The sequence below is a fragment of the Ostrea edulis genome, chromosome 3 (genome assembly GCF_947568905.1).
Source record: "Ostrea edulis chromosome 3, xbOstEdul1.1, whole genome shotgun sequence".
Lineage (NCBI taxonomy): Eukaryota > Metazoa > Mollusca > Bivalvia > Ostreida > Ostreidae > Ostrea > Ostrea edulis.
The window spans coordinates 57519503-57531814 of record NC_079166.1 but is presented as its reverse complement, the minus strand read 5'-3'; the positions used below and the strand labels follow the sequence as shown (position 1 = coordinate 57531814).

Genomic DNA, 12312 nt, shown 5'->3' with positions numbered 1-12312 from the left:
TCAGGTAAACGTCATTAATGATCAGAAATCACACAAAAGAAATGGCCTACAATAGATACATTGAAAGTTGGCAACACGATTTAACATCATAATCTGTAACATTTGCAGAAAGCTCACGGGAATTACTAAACGACTGTGTGTCATAACGCAATGTGTATGCAGAGTTTACGACTTCGCGATGTATACAACTATAAGCATTTTCTCTCCCGAGCGTTGTTTTGTATAGAACCGGCTTGTTTGTATAATTGCGATTCGTTTGTTGTGAATTTTTTATTTTAAGTTTTTGTTGTTTGTTTCAATCAATCAGTCCTAATACGGTCTACAAAATACACCAAAATGCCATCGGGTTCATTGAATGTATGACAACGTTCGTGACTCGTGGGGACATTCAACACATTGTATACCGAGGATGTTCACTGAGTTAGACAAAAAATATTATCCTTTTTGTATCATAACATGTGTAACATGTAACCATAGCTAATGTTACAATCAATCGATAATTTAGAATACACGACTGAACCCTTTTATGACGAATAATGTTGTTTATGTTAACGGCATCTATTCCTTTGTTTGTAAATTTGAACTTAAGGAACTGGCGGCATGATTTGGAAGGAATATCAGCCATGACCCGTGCTGGTTTAAAGAGCCTGTGATGGGCAACATCCATAATCATAGAGTTCAGTTTATATTCAGGTGTTGAAAAATCCAAGCATAGACTAGCCATAGCTTCTTCAAAATAATGTGTGTAAAACTCTCAATGGAACAGAGTAAAGTTTTGTACGAATATGATGTGGACCTAATTGTCTGTTGACGTAAGGCAAAAGGGAATCAAACGTGACATCATTTATACTTGGTCTTTTATATGAACGATGTCCATGGCTGCGTTTTCGTCTTTGGTTATTGGGAAAGAGTCCCATCACATTCACGTTATTTCCTTGTGGACTAGTCAACTTTCCCACATCATATACACCATCATTCCATCCATATGGAAATGCAGTGTCTAGGGTCTTGATCCAGTGATCTTCTCGTTGTCTACGAATGTTGGATTGTTTGTGTGATGGTAAATTTTTTTCAAAATCCTTACCCTCATGGACAAGATGGAGTGGTCCCGTGCATTAAAATGCTTGTAAAGAAGTTGGTTACCAACTTACCACCATTATTAATTTGAAAGCTGTGCACCGATATTCTTTTATTAAGTGAGCCCTTGGTTTCTCCCACATAAATTAAGCCACACAGGTTTCACTCAATGGCGTAGACAACGTTAGAAGATTTACAAGTCAAATTATCACAATTTTTTTCTTAGTATCAAAAGTGTGTGTGATGTGGGATATATCAGATTTCTTACTTTCACTATGAATACAGAGATAGCGATTAATGAAATGTCAATACATGTATTTTAAATCAAAATATATTTCCAAGATACGCAAGTATCATGCATCTCCTAGTATACATTAACAAAGTAAAATTTGAAATTTTTTGTTTAGAAATTATGATCCGGATATAGTTCGTTTTTTTTATTAGTTTACTCTGTGACAATATGGTGTCACTTCCTAAGAATTTTTAAAGAGAGGGTATGGCCTCCAAATGACTAAGTGTTTCAACTGCTTTATTTTTTTCTGATTTTTACTAGGCCAAATGTACAGTGTATGCTAAACGTCTATTGTTCGCATATAATATGTTCTTTTCAATAACTTACCACAAGCAAAGAAAGTAGTGTCATCAATATTTTGGAAGAAACTATGGAGACACTTTGTTTGGAATTGAAAACATACCAGTGTGGAATTCTCTTGAAAGAAATACCTTTCATATTGAATGTCTTTCATAGTCTGCTTATTTTTTAAATAATTATCACGATTGTTGCCCTGCTATGGCTCTTCATTGTAAAGCTTTAAATTCCTGAAGAACAGGTAGTATATATATATATATGTCCCATGAAAGAAAATTTCCAGATGGTCTTGCAATCATCATCGAGACAAGATGAATTTCTCAGTTTGTCTTCTTGTAGCTTTCTTCGGGGGTACGGTGGCCTATCCAGTAAGTACATGTTTCAATTTTGTATGTCTTAGTATCTCGTGATCAAGACGAATCAATATTGTTTATTCGAAACACAAAAAAAGACAAAGTAAATATTCTACCTATCATTGTATTGATAAGAAATATTGCAATTCTCATAGAAACGGTAAATTTGAAATTAATGTAATACTAGCTTGACTAGGGAGAAAACACCACTGTCGATTTCGATGTACTTTTGTCAAGGAGATGTTTTGAAAAATGTATTAACATTTTTCATAGGAAACAAAATAACAATTTAAATGATATATGCAGATATTACCATTCTGATGAAGTATGTGAAATCCATTTTGCTGCAAAGACATTCAATATTCCTTAGGTTCTTTCATCGATTCATCGATCACTCGTTAGCATTCGTGTACAGAACACATTGTACGAAATACGTCATTAAACACGATGTAAAGGCTTACTGTAATATAATTTTAGTTAGTGTAAATCATTAAAATTAATTGAATAAAGAGAAGACATGGAAGGTGTTATACAAGTTTCTTGATTTTGTGTGTGCGTTTTCTATGGTTGTAAATAGATTTGATTTATTCAACTGATTTTCAATATTGTGTACGAGCTATGCACTTATATTTACCACTGATTGAATTCGTGAGTAAAATGATAGCGTTTTTTCCTAGGAACATGGTTATATCTATAATCAATTCATATTTGCTTTATTATTGCTTGAAGGTATGGGAGAAATTTGTGAAAAATGGGGGCGTAGTTTACGCAATAAAAGTAGACATGGACGACAAAGAGGAAGACAGCGAAAACAAAGTGACGCCAATGATCCAAGAACACCCATTTTTTTAGACAAGAGGGAGAACAAGGCGATACAGAAGATTATTCAGATCCCAAAGACAAGGCAGAGAGAAACAGAGTTCGTCGTCCAAATCGTGATGAACCATCTCTCGTTGAGAATTCTGAAGGAGAAATGCTAGAAAAGGAAAGGATTCCAAAGAACTCAGGAAGAAGAGAACGTAAGATGCAGTACAAACCTATGGAAGGCGACAAACAGAAAACATTCCTATTGAAATTAAACGATAATGGATTCCGTTCGTCCGATATCCTGGAAGGGGGAAAAAGAAACTTTGAAGGAGGTGGTTTTGGAAGAGGTGGGGGTGGAGGTTAATCTCGTAATATCTGATTTCCCGTAGGATGACCAATATCTTCGTATGATTTACTGCTTGAAAAAAGAGTAGTTCCCAAGAAATTCTGTTTTCATGAATTCGGCTTGAAGTCACTTAGAACTCAATTCATTTGCATACAAACTTATGTTTCAGGCAAAAATTAATCAAACATTTGATCGTAATTCACGGGAAAATGTTTTATATTTCAATTATCTTTTATAGTATTGAATAAATGAACATGATCAACGGTATTGATTTATGATGTACTTTGCCTGGTCTTGTTCGGGCCGTCTGCAATCACGCAACTCGTGAGAGTCAGTGCATCATTGTACCCCATGTTCAGTTCATACTTTTGTCGTGAAAATGGGTATTATACACATATATAAACACATTATCTGTCATATTTTATCAATTACATGTATGTGGTCTCTTTGATGCAGCACGTACATAGCTTTGTAACGTTTATGAAATGCGAAGATAACGATCGGTGATGAATCTCATAACTCCTATAAGGATTACAAAATAAGGAGTTTGGCAAACACGGTCCCCTGGAGATACACGTTGTACATGTAACACTTATACGGTACCAATGTTGATGCACCAGATGCGCATTTCGACAAATAATGTCTCTTCGGTGATGCTCAAGCCGAAATTTTGGACGTCTTATTAATGGAAACTTATTAACTTACATAGGGGCTGAATAATTGCCTAACTATCTTATTGTTTTGCATCATATAGTGAGAATAGAAAGCATGAGCCAATTATGCAGTCATTTTCCTATCATCACATTGTTCTTATATTGCTCATAATACAAACTTGACTACTTCCGTAATGTCACTTTAGGCCACCACTACGTGTGTCCCTACGATTGAGATCTAGACTACCATTTTGTATGGTTTGCACATTCTATCATAAATACACAGAATGCATATGCCACAAACAAAGATGTATTTTTATGAACCTCCTCCGAGACATTATTTTCTAAAATATCGGAAAGTAAATGTTTTCATGAAGACAGTGACACCTGCATTCTGTTGTGTGCTTTTATGTACCATGGAAAGGTTACTAAGACATGGGACTTGAGCTAGTTTCATTGTACAGAATTCTTCCAGTCATCATTGATGTAAGGAAATTCATATTGCAGAAAATGAAACAAGATGCTGTCAGAAGACAGTAATACCTGCACGCAAGTGTTTGCCTTTAAAATACACTCCGTCCCATTGGTAGATCTAGAGGGGAGTCGGGGGTTTAGCTTGTAGTTTTTCAACATACTCCCAGTTTGTAAGCCATTTCTTTTTCCATGTAGAAGTTAAGTAAAAGATTAATTAGCACTTGATGATACATGTCCTTATTTTCATCACATCGTGGAATATGCTATAGTGCAGTTTTTAGATCATCCTTCTGGACCATCCCCGTTCCCCAGCTTAATTTTTCACATTACTGAATCGTGTATATACAAGTGTGTGTGTGTGTGTGTGTGTGTGTGTGTGTGTGTGTGTGTGTGTGTGTGAGTACGTGCGTTCGTGCTTGCCTGGCAAAAGAAACTACAATATGATTTGCCTGTCGCATGAAATGCCAAATTAGTTATAGAAAACCTTATTGCACATCTACAGGACACCTCCATTCATTTTCCAAAAGATCATTTGGCTACTGCATAAATTGTAAAAGGAAATCTGGGAACTAGAGGTTTTATTCGTTTTTCGACTTCCATTTGGATCAAGGGTAAAAGTGAAAATTCTGAAACCTTATTGCACATCTACAGGACACGGCCATTACCATCCAAAAGATAATTTGGGTACTGCATAAAATGGTAGAGGAGTTCTGGGAAGCGGTTTTTTTTTTCAGAAAAAAACGTCGTTTTTGGACTTCCATTTGGGTCTCAGGGTGAAAAGAAAAATTTGAAACATTAGTGCACACCTCCAGGACACCACCAATTACCTTCCAAAAGATCATTTGGATACTGTGTAAAATGTAATAGGAATTCAGGGAAGCAGGGGTTTTTTCTTTTAGAAAAAAACGTCGTTTTTCGACTCCCATTTGGGCCCCAGGGTGAAAATGAAAATTCCGAAACCTTATTGCACATCTATAGGGCACCACCAATTACCATCTAAAAGATCATTTGGGTACTCCGGAAAATGTAAGAGGAGTTCAGGGAACCAGGGTCTTTTTTAAAGAAAAAATGTCGTTTTTCGATTCCCATTCCGGCCTCAGGGAAAATATGAAAATTTGAAAAGCTTATTGCATATCTATAGGACACCACCATTCACCTTCAAATATATAATTGTGGTATTGAATTAAATATAGGAAGGTCTGGGAACCAGATGTATACATAAAAAATGTCTTTTTTACCCATATTTCGTCCCCAGGGTGAAAATAAAAATTACGAAACTTTATTGCACATCTACAGGACACCACCAATCATCTTCCTAAAGGTAAACTGGTTACTACTTAAGATGAAGGAGGAATTTGAGGATAAAGAAAGTGTGACATATGGACGGACGGACAGAACAGGGTAACAGCAATATACCCGAACTTTCTTTAGAAATGAACTGCAGGTAGACTATGTCAACAGTATGATATCATTACTATTAATCATATCATATAACACATTGGAACATTTGTCATTCAATAGTATATATTTAAAGTAACAAGAAATAAATGGTGTACAATGTTTTTTAACATTTCATCTCTTAACATACATATTCTTAAAAAAAAGATAGATACTGCTGTACTGCATTGTACATACATTTCCTAGTCTAATTTTTTGTGAAATATCTTGTAGTAATAAAACATTCCGTCTTCATCTAAAAAGTTTCCAATTATTTTTCCACCATGTTAATACCACTTTTATAACATAAATGCCTTATTACCAACACACATATTTGTATTATGCCACACTGGGATATAATAAAAATGTCCATGCCATATTTATCAAAAAAGGTGAAGATAACGAACAGTGATAAATCTCATAACACCTATAAGCAATACAAAATATATAGTTGGACAAACACGGACCCCTGGACACACCATAGGTGGGATCAGGTGCCTAGGAGGAGTAACCATCCTCTGTCAACCGGTCACACCAGCCATGAGCCCTCTATCCTGATCAGGTAAACGGAGTTATCCGTAGTCAAAATCAGTGTGCTAGGAACGGTCTAACAATCGGTATGAAACATGTCAGACAGCATTTGACCCAATGATAGGTTGTATTGGCAAACTAGATCGTAAAAATTACTATAGAATTTGCGAAATGTGGCCTTTTAACGAGACTGTTGAATAATGCTACTAAAAGATTGGAAGTTGACGATGGGGATTTTGAAATCATATTGTTTGTCATAAAGTTGAGCTGGTGTGTTCAGGGGTCCGTGTTTGCCCAACTTTCGAATTTGTATTGCTTGTAGGAATTATGAGACTGATCACTGTTCGTTATCTTCACCTTTTGTTTAGAAAGCAATGTCAAGGTTACCCGAATAATGTAACGCTAGTGAAAGTGGCACTTCAGAACGTTACAACGTAGGTGTTCATCAGTTATATTTCATATATCAGTCACGTGAACAGATATTTATGATTTCTATAGCTCTTGCAATAAATCGTTTCAGATCAAGTGAAAATCTCATTAGGTTGACATATTAAGTACTTAGAGAGATAATATGTGGTTAAAGTTACTTCAAAAATGCTTGGTATGTCAAACATTTCTACCATAGTTCATATTTGACCCAAAAAGTCGAAAACCGTCAAAATTGAGAGTACCTTATGAAACGGTAATCAGTTATAACAGCATCCGAATAATTCGTATCTTTCACAAGTAATATTGGCAGAGATACATGTTACAAAATACATAGGAGTGGTCCTGGTTTCGATAATTATCTTTTACTTATAGGTCAAGGCGTTATTTACTCATGATTGTCTTTCTTATTCTTTTATACACACTAGCGACGATTTCAAGGTCACAGTATAATGTTAAATACCATAGTGTATACAATGTATTATTAGAAATCAAAAGAAAATTATAAGAAAAAAATAGATAATGTAACAAACATTTGGCAATCAGACGTACAGCTTGATGGCGGTACATGTAGTAATTGACAATGAAAAATTCATCGCTATGAAATTATGGTACTTTGATTCTATTATTGGACTTTTGCAAGATGGGCTTACTTTTACAGTCAAAGGCTGACTTTGACACGAGCATATAATATGCAAATATTTTCGTGACATATCTGTATACATGTGATGAACCGATGCAATGTACAGAAATGATCAAGTTGTCCAAACATTATAGAGTTGTTCCAGTTCATTTCCATACGCATACATTTTCTAAAACAGTAAAATCTATGTGACCTAATATCCCCATAAATATTTTTAAGTCACCTGACCCAATGCAATGGTCAGCATCCGTCGTGCGCCGTGCGTGAACGCTTGACCATTCTTAACCTTTTCCTGATAACTGCCATTTATTTTATTTTTTTTTCAAATTTGGTATGAAGCATCTACGGGACAAGGGGGTATAAAATATAAATTTCAGGAATTCTGCACCCCCGGGACCTTAAGGATGGAGCAAACATTGACCAATGTTAAAAAACCTTCCTTACATCTGTAAGAAGAACTGAAAGCATAGATCTGTTCATGTGGAGCTGGAAGGCCTCTACCGAAATTGTAAATTTCATGATATCCGGGGTAGACGTTCTGACTCCAGGATGGGGCCAAACTGGGTACTAGTATTTAGTGTTTATGTGTAAACCATTTAAATAGCTTATATCTTCTTCAATGCTATGCTGTGGACCTCTTGTTTGTTAAATATTTTAGATGAAATGATTCCAGTTCCATACCCGTCAAGCTCTCTTTTTATATGTCAGTAATGAAACGATTAATCGGAGACTGGGACAAGACTTATGGTTTTCATAACGTACTAGGATTACTTTTCAATATTTACGTACTTCATATTGGATAGAATGAATAGATATAAAAATCAACGGGGTTCGAATTCACTACTACCTAACATGGCTATTTCTACAAACGAAATATGAGTTTTCGGTTCACATGCGGCTTTAATAAATGTTTGGACAGAAATATATTGGGAAAATATGGTAGGAATTTTTTTATATTATGATGCAAGAATATAGAGACCTGCGCCGCTTATAAGGGGTGGATTTGTAGCTTTCTGGTATGTCCAAATATTTCCCCCCGAGAGCTACAGATCTGCATTAGTGCAGATGCACACGTAAGTCCCAATTGTAGGTACGTTCATCATGTTCGGTGTTGTACCTGTGTGTGTTGGATTGAATAAAGCTGTATAACAACTTCATACATTTTTATGATAAAATAAAACGCAAAACTCCTGCATAATAAACTTACATTCGATTTATCATAATGCAATGATTTTTTTTGTCAAGTTTAAATAATGAATCAAGGTATCTGTGTAAGTTAAAATTTTATACCCGGGTATGCATGCATAAATGAAAAGAATTAATAGCGTTGAGTTTTTATATTTTGACAACTTCTTTAACAGGCCTACTGTAATAGTATTGTAACGTGCAGCGATCTGAATACGCACGCCGTTGCTTAGAGAGAGACTCTACCATATCACTAGAAAAGCTAGCTCACTAGCGATGCAGTAAAAATTCCCTACATACTGTCTGCTACACATCCCCCGCTCAGGGAAGCGTCATCCCGAAGCTTAGCTTGGGTCTTCTCTGATTTTTGGTACCTCTTCAGCAAAATCATCTGCCGTTCACGACGACAACCGCCGTCGTCCCAGAACGAAAGCACGTGCGTGCATGGGCACAATGTTCCAAACATACTCTACCTGAAGCAAGCCTCTGGACAGCCAAACACCAGAGTCACTACACTGTCATCATTTTGTAACGTGCAGCGGTTTGAACACGCACGTCTTTGCTTAACTTGTGTGATCAAGAGAAATCACTAACAAAGCTAGTTCAAGAGCGAGGCAGAAGTTCCTTATATACTGTCTAACAATTCGACATTATATATATTTAACGATACCGTGCTTCCATACAATACCCAGGTTTAAATGTCCAAGTCAGCCGTTGACTGTGAAAGTCAGTCGTTCTCGCAAAAGTCCACTGTTATGTTGAAATATCAAAGAGGTAATTTGGGAATGCTTAAACATTTAAGATATAGAAACATAAGTAGTTTATCTCTGCTGGTGGTGTCTCTTAAAATTCATTTCCTGAAGGGAAGGAGTAGGGTCACAAAATTTGACATAGTTTCAGATTTAACCCAAGTTGGTAGTTTTTTCTATTCAATATTTTAGATATTACTTGAAGTATTGTAAAAATGAAATAAAGTAAGAAATTTGATGAGCAGAGGTTTTTGTTATCAAAAACATGTCTGGTAGTGTCTGAGAAACACCACATTTATTTCTTAGATGCATTTTAAAGTTATGATTAATATTGATTTTTGAAATGTGTGTGTTTATCTTGCATAACGATATATGACAAACACTTTTTATGATGTCTGTAAATGTTTTATTGGCCTTTGTGATAGTTTTCTCAAGTTTGGCTTGTTTGGCCTTTGGAAATTGGAAAATTTCATTTTCCTCCAACATTAACCTGATTACTTAGGATGATATTTGATATGTTTTACAATAATGTCCAAATATTATGATAAATCAAATTAAGAAAAATTCAATGTTTGCCTTTTTAGGAGCTACCTATCAGTAGCTACCTTAAGTTTCGCAACAAGTTAGAATGAATTATATCCATATCATGTAGTTAAAAACAATAACAATATAACAAATAACAATCTGACTTAATAAATAACTCACTACATCTAGGTTTGTTCATCTCACTGGCCCTATACTATACACTTTTTGCAGGAAATTTCAATTTTAAATACTCGAATTAGCTTACCCAAATTATGTCTGTTCTTGCAAATGCATTCAATTTTAAAGACCTTTAATGATTCACCTACATTTATGTAAACTCGGAATGATAGAAAGAAAGCTTTCAGATGTAGAAAGTCCGTGATATTAGCAACTCTAGTTTATTACATTGTTACATTTAGTCTAATGTAAACTTGTAAAGATAAATTTATTGGGATGGATTTTGTATGAAAGCTTTCTAACATAACTTTGAGATGAATTAAGCAATATTATGGTAGATATATGACTTTACAGATGATTATAACGGAAAATAATAGTTTTGGTTGTTTTGTTAAGTTCAGTGCCACACTAGACGAGCAAACCTTTCCACTTCACGTATCAAAATATTTCAATCATCAACACCTTATTGGACGTAAGTGTGATGCATTATTAACAGAACACTAATAACAGGATAAAATTGTTAAAAGAGTTTGAACAACTTACCTTGTCGTTGATGAAATCAAATTAAGCGACAATTGTGATCTATAAAGATTTGGGAAACATGAGTCGCTGAACATACTAAAGGTACCGAGGAGGAGTTATAATTCACTGTCATACCCGACGTGAGACCTTTATCTTGATCAGATCAACGGAGTTAACCGTAATAAAATTCAGTGTATAAAAAACGACATAAGAGTTAGCATAGAACACGTCTAACAACATGAGACCCATTCCGATGTAGCATTTGTAAAATACATCGTAATAACCATAGAATATGCACAATGATGATTTGAAACGAGATTGTTGAAAGCCCTGAACTATCAACGTATTTTCAGTAGCCTGCTTGATTTAAAAACTGATCATGCACAGAATACGCTATTGAATATCAAATGAGTTGAGAGAGATAAACACCAGATGTAGGCGATAATGAAATATTGCTGCATAAATATGGGAATTCGACGATGGAGAAAATGAAGCGGTTTGTTATAAAATTGAGTTGTTGGTTTGCTATTACAGACGTCGAAAACTCTGGAGAGTCCTTCATATTTATGCAGCTCAGTTAAGGTTATCCGAGAATAATCACAGTGCTGTTTAAATGGACCTTTGTGTACTTCGCACGATATGACGTCATAATGAAAAAAGTACATCACAAGGGTTCGAATCCCGGCCAAGACAGACCTACATTGTCAAGACAGGTAGTGAAAGTTCCATCGCCAAACGCTCAGCATCAAATGTGAATGTCACGGGTCCTCGGAATTGACCTTAAAAACGGATGTCCCGTGTGACATTAGGTGTGGCACGCTACAGAACCTCAACTGCTCAATGGCCGTAAGCGCTGAGCATAGGTTTAAATTTAAAGCCCTTTACGGGTTTTGATGACGTCTCCATATGAATGAAAAATTCTTGAGAGAGTCGATAAACAAGATATGATCAATCAATCTTATAATTGTATCAAGATCGACTTGGATAAGGAGATCGGTGATGGAGGACAACTCAAAATGGAAAAGTCTCCTTAAAAATAATGTAAACTTGGACAAATTAATAAATACAGGTTCAGACTATATCTTACAGATTGTTGAAAATGTAAAAAATGACTTCTGGAAAGATGTCATGGTGGCTTTTAAGGAAATTCAAGAAAAAGTTGTCATTAAATCTTGGGAGGATTATATGAGCCAACCGTTATGGAATAATCATAAGTTCAAGATAGAAAGTCAGTCCATCTTCTATAAAACATAGTATTATAAAGGAATAAACAATGTACATGATCTACTTGACGAAAAAGGAATTTTATATTTTAAAATATTTAAGACAGGTTTAACCTACAAATGAATTTTTTAACATATATGGGTATAACACAAGTAGTAGCCACAAATATGAAAAAGTATAACTTTACAAATAAAGCATCTGTGCAAAAAACCCTTATCCCCTTGAATATCAAACTATTTGTTTTAACAAAGAAAGGGTCGAAACCTATGTGTGATACTCTCAATAAATCAGATGCTATACCCACAGGAAAAAAGAAATGGAGTAGATATTTCATTACCTCTGATAACCAATGGAAGACAATCTTTTACCTGCCATTCTTGACCGCATTGGATCACATTGGATTCCAAATTACCATGGTTTCAATACAGAGTTAACCACCACAATTTAACTACTAATGACTACATGTACAAATTAGGTAGAGTAAATTCTAAACTATGCACCTTTTGTGAGAGGGAAGACGAAACAATTTACCATTTACTTTGGGATTGTCCAAAAGTACAACAATCATTATCAGAATTTATCAGATATTACAAT

General features: G+C 35.1%; 1 long non-coding RNA gene across 1 annotated transcript; it reads left to right on the top strand.

Moving 5' to 3' along the window:
• Window positions 1-1937: 1937 nt before the first annotated feature.
• Window positions 1938-3435, top strand: LOC130052657 (uncharacterized). Its single transcript, XR_008801026.1, has 2 exons — window positions 1938-2034; window positions 2749-3435. It is a non-coding gene; the product is annotated as an uncharacterized LOC130052657 (long non-coding RNA).
• Window positions 3436-12312: the final 8877 nt, after the last annotated feature.